Genomic DNA, 14,870 nt, shown 5'->3' with positions numbered 1-14,870 from the left:
CGTTTCCCAACCTTAGGAACTTGAAGATGCGTGGACTTCAACTCCCAGAATTCCCCAGCCAGCATAGCTCTCCTGGCTGGGTGGGGAATTCTGGGAGTTGAAGTCCACGCATCTTCAAGTTCCTAAGGTTGGGAAACGCTGCCATAGAAGGAATGCTGGGAACGATCGCCCTTTGCTTGTCTCGATTCCAGGCGGATTTGGGCAATCTGTTTGGCGGCTCTGTGCGGATACATGTGTGTGTGTAAAAAGAGCTATTTAAAAATAACATCAGTTTATAAAGATAATGCTCGAGCATCAGGCATTTTAGTACAGCAACATCGCTTTGCGATAGTTTTGTAAGTAAGTCTGATGTTCCTTAATTTTAAGTCACGAGTGCAGGGCTCCAGAGAGATAATAAGTTGCTGAATTTAAAAGTCAGCTTCATTGGGATATAGCAGAAATGGGCAACGGATTTTGGGAGAAAAACCTTGCTGGTAACATACAAAGGAGAACGTTTTTTAAAGCAGGTGAGGCCTGGGGAAAAATAGAAAAAGCAACTTGGAAAATCCAAAAAGATCTGAGAAAGATTTTTCAGATCAAGAAACAAAAGTGGTACATTCTAATCTAAAGCTACATATACTTTTGAATTTGGGGCTCACAGGGATAGTATGGTGACTGTGGGTCATAAGCTGTGGATTGTATAGGACTGCAAACCTGATTCTGTTTAATCACTGCATCACAAGTCAACAGTTTTGTGGGTTCATAGAAACACTTATTGCAGTTGTTTTAAAATTTTATTCAACCTTATTTCAAAAACAAGCCTCCGATGCTGCAATTCTATGCTCGTTTATTTAGGAACAAACCCCAGTGAGCTAAGTAGAACATTCCCAAAAAGACATTTGTAGTATCATTTATTTATTGCATTTATATTTTTATGTTCCTGAAAAAATTCAAGGTGCTGGTAGCTTCTCTTTCCCCAGACATTTTAACTTCATAACAAGTACATGAGATAGATTAAGATATACCCTCTAGGCCAGTATCATCCAGTGAATGTTGTATCTGAGCAGAGATTTAAAATCTGAGTCATGCCAAGTAGCAACAGCTAGTTAAACTTGGCTGATTTCCAAGATGAATCAAAGACATACCATGCTAGTATTTGGATGAGAAACCACCTGGAAGCCCAGCATTACAAACTAGACTGAAAGAAGGCGAAGGCTGACATTACCATGTTGCTGTCAAGAGAAAAGGGGCATATTCCTACAACCCCCAGGAGTCTAGTTCAATCTGAAGGAGACGTCATTGTAATTTCCTCAGTCTTAACCTAGCAACCCAAACAGGGTGCAGTGCTGGTTGTATGTCCCTAAAGGCACATCTTAAAAACTGCAGTGAGAATGATTTTTCATCTGTATCTTGGGCCTTTGGGTTTTATTGTTGTGGTTTCTTTGTTGACAGCTCAGCTCAAATAGATAAATAGCCCAATACTTGAGAGGGGCAAATGTTCAAGGATGTCAATGAAGCCACATGGCTCCCTTACTGCATAAGGTGTTGTGTCTCGGCACCTCCTTTAATTGTAGTAGTTTCTAAAGCAGACATGTCAAACTTGTGAGTCACATGACATCGCGCAACTTATTGGGACAGTTTTCCCATTGCCGGCAATGGGGTGGGCGCAGCTTCTGGATGATGCATCCGGCCCATGGGCCAGCGGTTTGACACCCCTGTTCTAGAGTGTTCTTTTCAGTCCTGGCACGTTTTGCTTCCCTACCACTAGAAAAAGAGCCTTGGTGGAGCAGTGGGCTAATGCCTCCTTAAGTAACACCAGCTGCCTGCAATTAGTGCAGGTTCGCATCCCACCAGGCTCAAGGTTGACTCAGCCTTCCATCCTTCCGAGGTAGGTAAAATGAGGACCCAGATTGTTGGGGGCAATTAAGCTGACTTTGTAATAATGCTGCTTGGGGGGGGTGTGAAAGCCCTAATAAGCAGGCATATACATAGAATGAAGGCTACTGCTAAGCTTGTAAGCCGCCCTGAGTCTTTGGAGAAGGGTGGGATATAAATGGAATTAAAAAAAGAAAAAGAAAAATGATGGATGCATTGGTGAAATCAACAAGAAAGTCAACTTTGAATCAAAAAAGACCTTACCTCTACCTTCATACAGATAGTCCTTGGGGCTGGAACTTACGTCACTAAATGATGCAGAGGTTAAGCGAGTCCTCATGTGACCAGACTGATTTTATAACTATTTTTGTCACAGTTATTAAGCAAATCATATACTCATTAAGTGAAACCAGCTTCCCCCATTGATTTTGGTTTTTGGTTGTTGTTTTTTTTTACTTTTTTCCATGCTGTTTTAACTTCCGGTGGTTGCTAAATGAACAGTTGTGAGCCAAGGGCTACCTGTAGCTTCAGAATACAGGCAGTCCTTGACTTACGACCACAGTGGAGCCCAACATTTCTGTTGCTAAGTGAGACAGTTTTTAAGTGAAATCTACCTCATGCTGTAACCTTTTCTTCCACAGCTGTTAAGTGAATCGCTGCGGTTGTCAAGTTAGTCACACGGTTGTTAAAGTGAATTTGGCTTCCCCACTGACTTTGCTTGTCAGGTCACAAAAAGGGATCACCTGACTCCAGGTCACTGCAGCCGTCATAAATATGAGTCAGTTGGCAAGTGTCTGAATTTTCATCGTGTGACCGTGGGGATGCCTTTGTGTGGAAAATAGTTATAAGTCACTTTTTTCAGAGCCATTGTAACTTCGAACCGTCACTAAATGAACTGTTGTAATTCGAGGACTAGCTGTATATCAGATGCATTATTACAATCAAAGATCAGGATACAATATGTATATTCATTTTTTACTCTGTCACAATGTAAAATGCCATTTTTATTTTTGTGTCATCCTATTAGGTCTCTTACGTTTTTCCTTCTTTTGGGATGCTTTCCATTTGTTGCACAATAATACCTTCTACAGTTAAAACTGCAATACCAATAAATACATTTGCTAGATCCTCCTAAAATATTTACTCCTTATTTTCCTTTATTCACAAGATTTAGGAATCACTTCCCCATTTTTCTTGCACATTTATATTCGAACAGGAGCTATAGTGTATTCAGCATAATAATGGCTTATCCCCTCATAGTGATTCTGCTGGTCTAATCTGGAATGAAGAAGGTAACTCAAAGCACGCCATTTGAAGATGACCAGTCTTTCCATCATCCTAATATTTCACAAGGCATCCAGGATTTAGAGGCTGTTTAGGCTGTTTTAGCATGCAGGAATCATATTCGTATATTTGTATTCATTTGTGAGGCTTTCTTGAACCCAGCATTGTCAACCCAACAACTGGAACCAATATATGTGACACAGAGATGCCTCAACCAAACAATGAGGAGTGCTCATCCCATTTTTTGCACATTTCCATGCTCCAAAACATCAACAAAAAACCCTTTTCCCCTGTCAAAAGAGTGAGGCAGAGCATAGGTTTCACCAAATTCTAGCCCCTTTACCAAATCCCAACGTTCAGCTATAGATGAGAATAATAAGAACAGGGAGGTTTCTGGCATGTTAGCACCAAAATCAGCATGTTTAAAAATCTAATTTGCAGCCTTCTTCTGCTAACATTATATCTGAAGCAACAAAAAGCAAAATGAAGAGAATTAAGAGTATATTAAGCATATAACTTGGGATGGGTTAATCAAAAATCAGTCCGCTTGAAATCTATGGGGAAAAGGAAGTACGCTGCATATTTATCAGAATATATCTTAGGAAAAACCTAATTGTTGTCTTATTTCTTGATCTAGTTACATAATTATTTCTCCCCTATAAGGCAGTGGCTATCACTCACAAATTTAGGCAAAAACTAGCAATAGTTACAATAACAACTTTTTTTAAAAAAAAACTGTCTATCAGCCCTAAAAAAGGAAAAATGTGATATAAACCTATAAACAAAGAACTGGGTATTGATTATTTGACTAGCTGACACTGGCTGACCTGTATTTTTTCTTGTCATATTCAAGTTTTTATTCTATGCATATAAAGGTAGTTCTTGTTTAGTGACCACCATTGTTGACGGGTAATTCTCTTATTAAGCAAAGCACTCATTAAGTAAAACACAACCTTATGTTGTGTTTTAAGCGGAACCTTACTTCAGCTTTCCTTTGCTTAACAGACCTGCAAAAGTAAAAAAAATGTGAGGGTTGGTCATAAATTTACCTTTTCATCATTATCATAACTGTGAATGATTGCTAAACAAGGCAGCCTCTAAATAAGGACTACTGGTGATTTTTATTTCTGTTTTAGAATCTACCTTTCAGTGTAGTCTTATTCATTAATGAAACAGATTTTGTTTAATGGGTCTTAATATCCTAAACCTTATGCAATCCCAGGATTATACAAAATCATGTGAGAAATTGACTGTGTAATATAATTCTTTATACATGAACAGCATAAATATTTTCATGTCACATGTTGGTCAGTAGCTGAAATAATTTTCTTCTTCCGGTTTCAGTGATTTAATGAACTATTCCTTTTATTTAGATGGATTGCGCAGGCTAAGTTGGTCTCCAACTTCCGATAAGATAGCAATGCAGTGAGGCTGCAAGTACATAAGCTCTATCTGATAATTTTAAAATTCATTCTATAAATACTGGGTAACAACACGGAGTCAGAATCTGTGTAAAAAGTTGGGCTCGCAATAAGATCTCATCACATGCCATAGTGAGCTTACAACCTAAAAGAAGCAGGCCACAGGGCAGTGTCAAAAATGTAAAATTCCAAACGTTCTTGGTTTGTATCTGTTCATTTTAGCTACAGTCCAACTTTCCATGACATATCATAATGTTCTTTTATACAAGAATATTAAATGCCTATCCTATATCTGCTCTCCATACTTAAAATCACTTGCATAGAAAGGACACAGAAATCCTGATACTTTTCAAAGTAACTCCACACACATGTCTCTTCTGTTTAAAACAAACCCTTAATTCCACAATCGTTAGTCATGTTTACAAATGTGAAAAGAACCCTCTCCTTGAAGGCTTAGCTACTCAACAAGATCATGTTCTGAGGAACCAATGAGAGCCCGCATGACCTTTGTACCCCATGTAGGTGCTAAATAATCTGGACAAACAAACAAACCTACCCAAGGCCATCCTAATCCCTTTAAGTTAGATGCATTTCTATATCGTTATATGCTTATTGTGGCTATGCTAGAATCAGTGAGGCTTCTTATGACCAAGCTATCCTGCATCCTAAATAATTGTAGATTCTGTTACAATTAACTGTACCACCCTTGTTCTGATAGAAACCACTTTCCCCTCCATAATTATCTTGCAAAGTAGCTTGTGATCTTCTAGGCAACTCGTTTTATAGTAATAGTAGAGAACTCCAGCATTGTATTCTGACTCACCTGTATGGGCATATGCAGTAGAAAGAAAATTTCTCTGGAACAGAGGTATATACATTTCTGTAATGCATCATTTACCATTTGGACACCTAGACATCTTTCATAATGACACACATATTTCCTTATATTTTATGGGCCAGTGGATTTAAGTAAATAAGAGTTGGATTTTGCACAAACAAGTCATTTACAGCCCCACTTTTTACTTCTATTCTCATTCCAGTGCAGCCTGAGAAAAAAAGGCATTAGTATTAAATTTCTTGTCCCCACTTTCATTTAACTTCTTGCATAAAAAAGGAAATACTTTTAGTAGTCATTTGGTGTTCAACTAATCTAGTATAACCTGCAATTTAATCCTCCTCCTTTTAAAAAATATTTTTATCAAGATTTTAATTACAATAGTAAAAGCAAATACAAGCTAAACTCAAAAGAGAAAGAAAAAAAATAAAAAAAGTGAAGGAAAGAAAAAGAAAAACAGAAAAAGGAGAAAGTAAGATAAATTATTTTTGGTTTTCATCACAATATAAATAAATAACTCTTCAACTCCTAAAAGATTACAAAGAAACATCTCTTCTTCCTATAACTTCTTATCTAAATGCAAATTCATAAATCATCAACTTTTCAGTACTGGTTATCAGCAAAAAGTACCCAATGAGTTACCAGAGCTTTTTAGAAAAATATCTGATTTTAACTTTGGTCAAACAAAAATATTCCTTTCTTTTACTTCTAACAATCTTCATCTTTAATTCATTTGTTGTTGCAGGATTTGGTGTCTTCACAATTTTTTTTTTCTTCCACCCCAAAGGCTTCTTTTGTAAATCCAATAAAAACTCATTGTCTTGGTCGTTCTCTTGGTTTATCATTTGTATTTCCACTTTAATTTTCAATCCTTCAACCAGAAATGTAAACCTCCTTATCATCATTATCATCTACTATTCTTCTAGAAAATACTTACAGTAATATGTCAGTTCCATATCTCACAACAAAATTAGCACCATCCTCTTCTCCCGTTTTTACCCAGGCATGGAAATCAAAACTGCATATACCTAATTCAGAAAATAAATGTCATACAATTCTTTGTTATTATTTCTGAAAGCAGCTGAAAAATATCACATAGTTCCATAATTATCTCCTCTATATATTAAAAGGCTGAACTGTAGACACTTGGAATTCCATATCCCTTTTCCTACAGAACAAAATAATTGAAGATTGAAACATTGTCTTATGATTTCTCTATCTGAATTCTGAAGAACCATCATCTCACAATATTGATCAGGTCAAGTCCATCCTTAACTTTAACTAAAATACTTAGCTTAGACAAAATATTATTCTTCAACAATAATACAATCTAGTGATCTCTTTGCCTTCTTGAAAAACAATGTGTGATATTGTTCATTATTTTACATGGCACAGTACACTGTAGAATTGGCTCTTGATTCATGAGAATCTCTACTTAAATGGTGCCTTTTATCTGTGAATGTTGTCTCTTCCTCAAGCTCTTATCTGATTTTTATTTATTTATTTATTTTGGTCTATTGAAATTTTACCAGTCTCTCCCCTAAACAATTGAAGAACTCTTTACCTTCACATAGCATATCCTTTGTTCCAAAGAAAAATATAATAATTTGATAGCGCTGACTGTTATGATTCCATTGCTCTTAGAATAGATTCTTAGATTCTATTCTAGGAGCAGATCAGCTCCTCTCTGAAGACTTAAAAATGCAACCCTATCACCCTCACAGATGGAGAATAAGGATTAGCTTTTCCACCATTTGCAAAGAAAACTTTCAATTTTCTGTTTAGTAACATTCAAGCTGCAAGGAAAAATTCACATTATGCCTTTGCTAGTCCTCTTTCCAACAGTACTGCAACACAATGCTGCACTTTTATTACAACAGAGGAAAAAAATACTTCAAATACTTGCAGTAAAGTCTGGTTATGAAAGAACATTGGGCTAGAAATATTCTCATACTGACCCTGAATGTTTAGGTTAAACTAAAAGACTATGTTTTTGACATAGTCATTTAACCTCTATGACCTTTACAAAGAGCAAGAGTAAACTGAAATACACACACACATTGTTCTCATTCAGTCCTACCTGTATTTCACTTACCCTTCCTCTGATGTTGAAACTGCAAGCACTTTGGGACAGAGATTCCTATGTTTGCTTTTTCCAAAAATCCTCTTTTATCTGCATTAGTAATAATTCATACCTTGTATTTTAAAACCCAGTGGGAATTTACTTCTGATTGATCCTACATCAGCTTGCATTATAAGCTTGGCCTTGCTTCTTCCCAGAGTCAAGGGTAAAGGTCTGTGGAATAAATTCAGTCTCATTATTTAATATATTTTGACACATTATATAGCACCTGGATCTTGAAAAGTATCCCCTTTCATGTTGCACGTATCTAGATCCCTGCAACCAACTGTGGAAGAATAGAGCAATACTACAATGCCAGCATGTAATTTAACATTAAAAATCTGCTATAGAGCAGGGCTTTTCAACCAGTGGTACGGGTACCACCTGTGGTACATTGGCACCTGGCAGGTGGTACATGACCATCCTAGAAAAGTGGTAGCGGGGGAGGGGAATGAGCTGTACCGGTGGCAGCACCGCACAAGCCTGAGCGAGAGATGACTGGAGCTGCAGGGCTGTCAGGGCTCAGCAGAAGGGCCAGGATCAGGCTCCAGCTGGAGCTCGGCGCTGATCCTGGCGCTTCTGAGCCCAGAAGAAGCACCGATCAGTTGGAATGTTGCAGCAACTCCAGGGTCTTGTGATTTACATTCAGATGCTTGGCAACTGATTCATATTTATGATGGTCACAGTGTCCCAGGGTCGTGTGAAGTGACCAAAACCTGCTGCAATCACCCAGCAGATGGGGTGGGGAATAAAAACCAACCCACCCCACCCCATCCCCACTCCCAATCAACAGAAATGCTCACAACAATGAAAACCTTGGACAGGAGGAAGAGTGCTGCCGGGCGGGCAGGCAGGTGTCTTGCTTGGCTGTGGCTTGGGGGCACTTTTTTCAGTGCCATTATAACTTCGAACAGTCACTAAGCGAACTGTTGTAAGTGGAGGACTACCTGTACTTCATCACTTTTTTTTCCTTTTGGGGAGGGCATCATGTTTTTGACTGGTGGTAGTCGGATGTTGCCATATCCTAAAAGTGGTACAATGGGTGAAAAGGTTGAAAAGCCCTGCTATAGAGAATGACAATTCCCACCCCTTATTTTTATTTAATCTTTGCTCTCAACAGATAACATTTATGTTTATCACAAAGTAGCTCAACAAATATCACACACAAACACACACACACACACACACACACACACACGGGGGAGGGGGGGAGAGACTTACTGTGTGTAATCTATTGAATACCTTTTTGTCACAAAGCCAACCATCAGCAAATGTTGCAGTCTTGTCTGGAAGGAAAAACAAAAGTCCATTCAATGCTTGAGAGGCCCTATCATTATATGAAGAAAAGGAATACATTCAGACACACCCTTATGGGATACTCCCTTAAGAGCCCTGCAGTTGTTTTAATTAATCATATTGCTTCTATGCATTTTGTTAACTAGTTTGAAAGACTATTTATTGTATTTCTATATATTTACTTAAGGGACGTGGTGGCTCAGTGGGTTAGGATGCTGAGCTTGTCGATCAGAAGGTCGGCAGTTTGGCGGGTCGAATCCCAAGTGCCGCGTAAGAGTGAGCACCTGTTACTCGTCCCAGCTTCTGCCAACCTAGCAGTTCGAAAGCATGTAAAAATGCAAGTAGAAAAATAGGGACCACTAAGGTGGGAAGGTAACAGCGTTCCGTGCACCTTTGGCGTCTAGTCATGCCGGCCACATGACCATGGAGACGTCCTCGGACAAGCGCTGGCTCTTCGGCTTTCAAACGGAGATAAGCACCGGCCCCTAGAGTTGGAAACGACTAGCACGTATGTGCGGGGGAACCTTTACCTTTACCTTTACGGTGGGAAGGTAACAGCGTTCCGTGTGCCTTTGGCGTCTAGTCATGCCGGCCACATGACCACGGAGACGTCCTCAGACATGTGCTGGCTCTTCGACTTTGAAATGGAGATGAGCACCGGCCCCTAGAGTCGGAAACAACTAGCAAGCATGTGCGGGGGAACCTTTACCTTTACCTATATATTTACTTAACTGAACGGGAAAATTAGTGAGCAGATAATGTACAGTAGGACTTAAGGTAGCTCCATGTTTAGATAAAAGTGTACCTCTGGGAACCAACCCTTCATATCTAAATGTCATTGAAAAAAGGTCATCTCCAGAAAATTCCCATACACACATCACAAGTATCCTAAGCAAAGGGTGGGGTAATGCACTGATAGTGTGAAAGGCAGGGCTACAAAATTTCACAATAAGCCGATAAGCCTGAAAAGGCAACATGAGGATTACCTTGTATTAAGAGAGTATTAGCCTGGAAAGCACAGAATTTGTTGCAAATTGGTTTGGTCAAAAATGATTTTTCCCACCTCTCCATTTGAGGTTTGAATTGTAAGAGGGAATATGAAGTTGCACACTGCCTATAATCCAATCACACTGACGTTAAGGAGTGGAAACTGTATTTTGTGACACTGGAGGCATTTCCCTCCCTCAAAGGCTGTTCTTAAAAGAGTGGTTTTTCAATGCCTTCAAGTCCAACAGTGACATAGAAGAGAAACGAAATGGTGTGAGGGATCTATAGGAGGACAGTGTGTCTACGGTATGACAGTGGAAATGTGTGGGTAAATGTGTTTCACTCTAGACAAATAGGTCAGGCATAGAAGTTTCTGGGAGTTGGCCTTTGAGTAACACACTCAGGGCTACATTCCAAGTAAAATGGGCAGAGTCATAAAATTCAAATGTATTTAATCACTATTTAATATTAATCAAATAGTTGATATTAAGAATGCAGATTGCCAGCAGAGGCAAGTTGTTTTGCCTTGGCAAAGAGCTGAGGCAGACCAAGCCACTTCAATCAGCCAATCTGTTTGCAAAGCGATTTCAAACTGGCTGTGTTAACTTTGAGTGCAGATGCCAGGGGCCATGGTTGCAGCCAGTTTAGACTGGAACAGAGCCCCCACCCTTCCATTAATGAGCTTAACCACACTGAAGGTTGATCGGGGTTATGGAATGCGCTTCTGTCTTTTTCTCCACTCGCAGTAAAAGAAATGAGTTAAAGATTGTCGTAGAACCTATGGGACATTCTTATAATGGTATTTTACAAGTACAAGTTCTGCTACCGCCCTATTACTAGTACAAATACTGGCAGTTGCCTTAACTGAGAATAGCTGAACCAAGCAGTTCCTATGAGGCCTAGAAATTAATAGCAGCAGCAGCAGTAGTACTTTTTTTTAATTTAACATACAGTTATAACTAAGTTCAGTACAAGATAAAGATAAAACCATGAAACGCATGCCCTGTTTTCCAGAGTTAGACCATCGCTGTTGCAGAAACTTGTCTAGAAAATGAAAGAGAATATTTATAGCCCAGGGCTGAAATGAGAGGTCCCTGGTGCTCTCTGAGCATACCGGTAGTTTTCTTGCAGACCTTTCATTACCCAATCATTGACTAGCACTGACAAGGTTACCTAGTTGGGATAATGAAACGTCTGCAAGCAAACAACCAAGCTCAGAGAATGCCAAGGATCCTTCAGTCTAGAAACTGTGGTGGAGATCCAACTTGCTTCTTGTTAGGTAGGAGATTTGTAACTAGCGACATTCACTGTGGCAGCGATTTCCATAAGGTGCTCTCCAAATTCCAAATGTATCCCCTAGCCTCAAAGGGGTACAGTATCCCGGTATAGATTTTTTTTTTCAAATAAATAGGGCAGGCTAGGCCAGTGATGGCGAACCTTTTAGAGACCAAGTGCCCAAACTGCAACCCAAAACCCACTTATGTATTGTCGGGTGCCGGGTGGGCATGGCCCATTGGGTGGATGTGGCCAATAGGGTGGGTATGGCCCACTGAGTGGGCGTGGCTGTGGTGGTAACAGCAGACTGGGTGGGACTAAAAATTTCAATCAATCAATTCCAACTTTGCAAGATCTTTTTTTTTCCCCACGAGAAGTTGAAATTGATTGATTGAACCTTCACACAGCGGCGGAGGCCTAAACCAAAAAGGTTTTATAAAAACCAGCTGAAGGCCTAGGACGGGTGCTGGCGCACGTGCCCACAGAGAGGGCTCTGCGTGCCACCTGTGGCACGCGTGCCATAGGTTCGCCACCATGGGGCTAGGCAATCCATGCTCCTTAAAACTGCAGTTTAAGCAGATACATCTTAAGGACACCTTAAGGACAAAAGAAACTTCATTTTCTAAGCTTCGGGAATTGTTCTGAAAACTGTGGTTTTGGCATAATAACTGGGAGCAAAAATAATTAATTACTTAAGAAAATCCTGACAATAAACCAAGCAAACATTTTACCAGCCAAGGCAGTTTGCTGTAAGTATACTTTGCTGTCTTGCCTTTAGAAGTTAAAGAACACATTTGTTTGTACGGTGGTCATTTTTTTTCCTACTGAAGCTAGTCAAATTTGGCTCCATAAACACAGGAGAACGAAGGCAGAGGCCTCAGTTTTATTGGGCATGTTTTAAAGTGTAACTTTGTTCTTGTTTTCTATTTGATTTTTGAGTATCTTAGCTGGATTACATTTTAATTTGTTCCTCCTCATCCATTACCAACTTCAGATGGTGATCTTTAATACCTTCTATAGGTAAAGGTAAAGGTTCCCCCGCACATGCGTGCTAGTCGTTTCCGTTTCAAAGCCAAAGAGCCAGCGTTTGTCCAAGGACGTCTCCGTGGTCATGTGGCCGGCATGACTAGACACCAAAGGTGCACGGAACGCTGTTACCTTCCCACCGTAGTGGTCCCTATTTTTCTACTTGCATTTTTACGTGCTTTCGAACTGCTAGGTTGGCAGAAGCTGGGACGAGTAACAGGCGCTCACTCTGTTACGCGGCACCCGGGATTCGACCCGCCAAACTGCTGACCTTCTGATCAAAAAGCTCAGCGTCCTAACCCACTGAGCCACCGCGTCCTTCTATACCTTCTATAGGATTCAGATGAACAGAAAAATCAGTGCCAGTGCTCTCTTAGAGCAGCCCTTGTGAGTTCTGAATTTATTTCAAGGAGTTGCTAGTTCATATCTCTCTTTTGAACAGGTTAAATTCCAAGTGGTTAGTATATTTATTAGATCTTAAATCCCACCTTTACTACTGTATAAGTAATCCAAGGTGTTGATCGTACCAAATACTCCTTTTCCTTCCTATTTTCCCCACAACAACCACCTTCTGAGGTCCGTTGGACTGAGAGAGAGATTGACTGGCCCAAAGTCACCCAGCTGACTATTATGGGTAGGAGTAGAACTCAAGAGTTTTCTATTTCCTACACCAACACCTTAATCACTAACCAAACTATAATTCAACAGAATGTGCAGATCTGTGATTTTATGTAAGTTGATTTGAAAATAGGTTTTAATAACACTTATAATACACTTTTTTAAAAAAAGAAAGAGTTGTGTATATCTCTAAAGACATCAGTGGCTTGGGACTTGCTTATTAATGGGAACATTCATGCCCATGTGAATTGCCTCAGACCCTTAATTCTTCCTCACACCCCCACAACGGCACAAAGGTATAGCTACTACAAGGCAATATAATCGATTTCTGAATCTCCACAATCTTGTTTCATTGCCTTGCACTTTTTCTTTAGAGATCAGTCAGTGGGCACATTTGGAATTTTAAGACTGTAGGACAGATGCAGTCACCAAAAGGCTGTCATGGGAGACTTCTTCCCATTCCCAAAATGGCTGCCTAGGTGTGCCGTAGCTCTTCCAGATATTCTCTGTCATGCTGATGATGGGCCCTAGACATAAAGGTAGTCCTCAACTTACAACCACAACTGAGCCCAAAATTTTTGTTGTTAAGTGAAACATTTTGCTAAGTGAATTTTGCCCCATTTTCTGACCTTTCTTGCCACTGTTGTTAAGTGAATCACTGCAGCTGATAAGTTAGTAACCCGGTTGTTAAGTGAATCTGGCTTCCCCATTGACTTTGCTTGTGAGAAGGTGGCAAAAGAGGATCACGTGATCTTGGGACACAGCAAAGGTCATAAATATGAACCAGTTGCCAAGCATCTGAATTTTGATCACATGATCATGGGATTGATGCAAAGGCTGTAACTGTGACATGCGATCATGAGTCACTTTTTTCAGTGTCGTTGAATGGTCACTAAATGAACTGTTCTAAGTTGAGGACTACCTGTATCTGGTATTTTGCTTTGAAAAATACATAATCATTTCCTAAAGACAGCAGTCAGAGCATTCAGCATTCTCCAGAAAACAAAATTCTTCAGAAAGAATTTTCCCCAGAATTCAATATCCTTCAGGAACTATACAGTTAGTCCTCGACTTACAACAGTTCATTTAGCAACTGTTCAAAGTTACAATGGCACTGAAAAAAGTGACTTATATTTTTCACAGTTACGACCTTTGCAGCATCCCCATGTCACATGATCAAAATCTGTTTATGATGATTGCAGTGTTCTGGGATCATGTGATCCCCTTTTGTGACCTACTGACAAACAAAGTCAATAGGGAAGCCAGATTCACTTAACAACCAGATTATTAACATATTAACTTCAGTGATTCACTTAACAACAATGGCAAGAAATGTCGTAACATGGGGCAAAGCTCACTTAACAACAGAAATTTTGGGCTCAATTGTGGTCGTAAGTCAAGGACTACCTATACTATAAATTACATGATGCTAATTAGAACTCTTTTCAGCCTTAGAAGCAGCATCTGAAATCACTGGACTTGCCCTTGGTACCCAAGAAAACATGAGGTAGACAATCATACTGAAGACCAGAAGAACACAGAATCAGAACCAACACAAAACAGGACAGAGCAGCCCCTCAAAACCTATAGAAGGACCAGCAGATAAAGAATTTACCACAATTATCAAGATTAAATCACAAAAGAAAAAGAGGGTGGATGAAAAGCAGTGGCCCCATCCTCCCCTGCTTCTATGGGTGCCCCAAAATGTAGAAGTCCAACATACCTCTTTATCCACTTATATCATTACTAGGCACCTCAACATACAACACAGCTAAAATAATTACAAAACAAGCTTGAACATCTCACAGAGGGGAGTGAATATTCTAACAATGTCCCACTACAATGCTCCGGAAAATCAAAGACACAATAATAGAAGGTGAGATTAGAGTTTTATTTGACATCACAGCACAACTTAAATCCAAGGCTCAGATCTATTGAAAGAATCTATATAGCAGCAGTACTGCCCAATACATCTAACCTTACCAAATACACTAAGATCAAAATACCCAGAATCATGGACATCTTCAACTTCTGCTTCTCTACCTACTTTTAGTTTAATGGTCACATATATCAACAAATCAAAGAAACTCCCATGGGGTTACTACTCTCAGGACTCACAGCAGAGACTCCAATGCAGTATCTAGAAACTATA

General features: G+C 39.6%; 1 long non-coding RNA gene across 1 annotated transcript; it reads right to left on the bottom strand.

Annotated features, from left to right (window-relative positions):
- Positions 1-2,819: 2,819 nt before the first annotated feature.
- LOC308661861 lies at positions 2,820-7,651 on the bottom strand. Its single transcript, XR_014025029.1, has 4 exons — positions 7,490-7,651; positions 6,332-6,422; positions 5,383-5,605; positions 2,820-3,601 (listed from the first exon to the last, which is right to left on the bottom strand). It is a non-coding gene; the product is annotated as an uncharacterized lncRNA (long non-coding RNA).
- Between the last annotated feature and the right edge of the window lie 7,219 nt (positions 7,652-14,870).

The sequence above is a fragment of the Vipera berus genome (assembly GCF_964194415.1).
Source record: "Vipera berus genome assembly, chromosome: 2".
In the NCBI taxonomy this organism is placed as follows: Eukaryota; Metazoa; Chordata; class Lepidosauria; order Squamata; family Viperidae; genus Vipera; species Vipera berus.
Note: the sequence above shows the minus strand (reverse complement) of the source record. Positions and strands in the feature narration are given on the sequence as shown.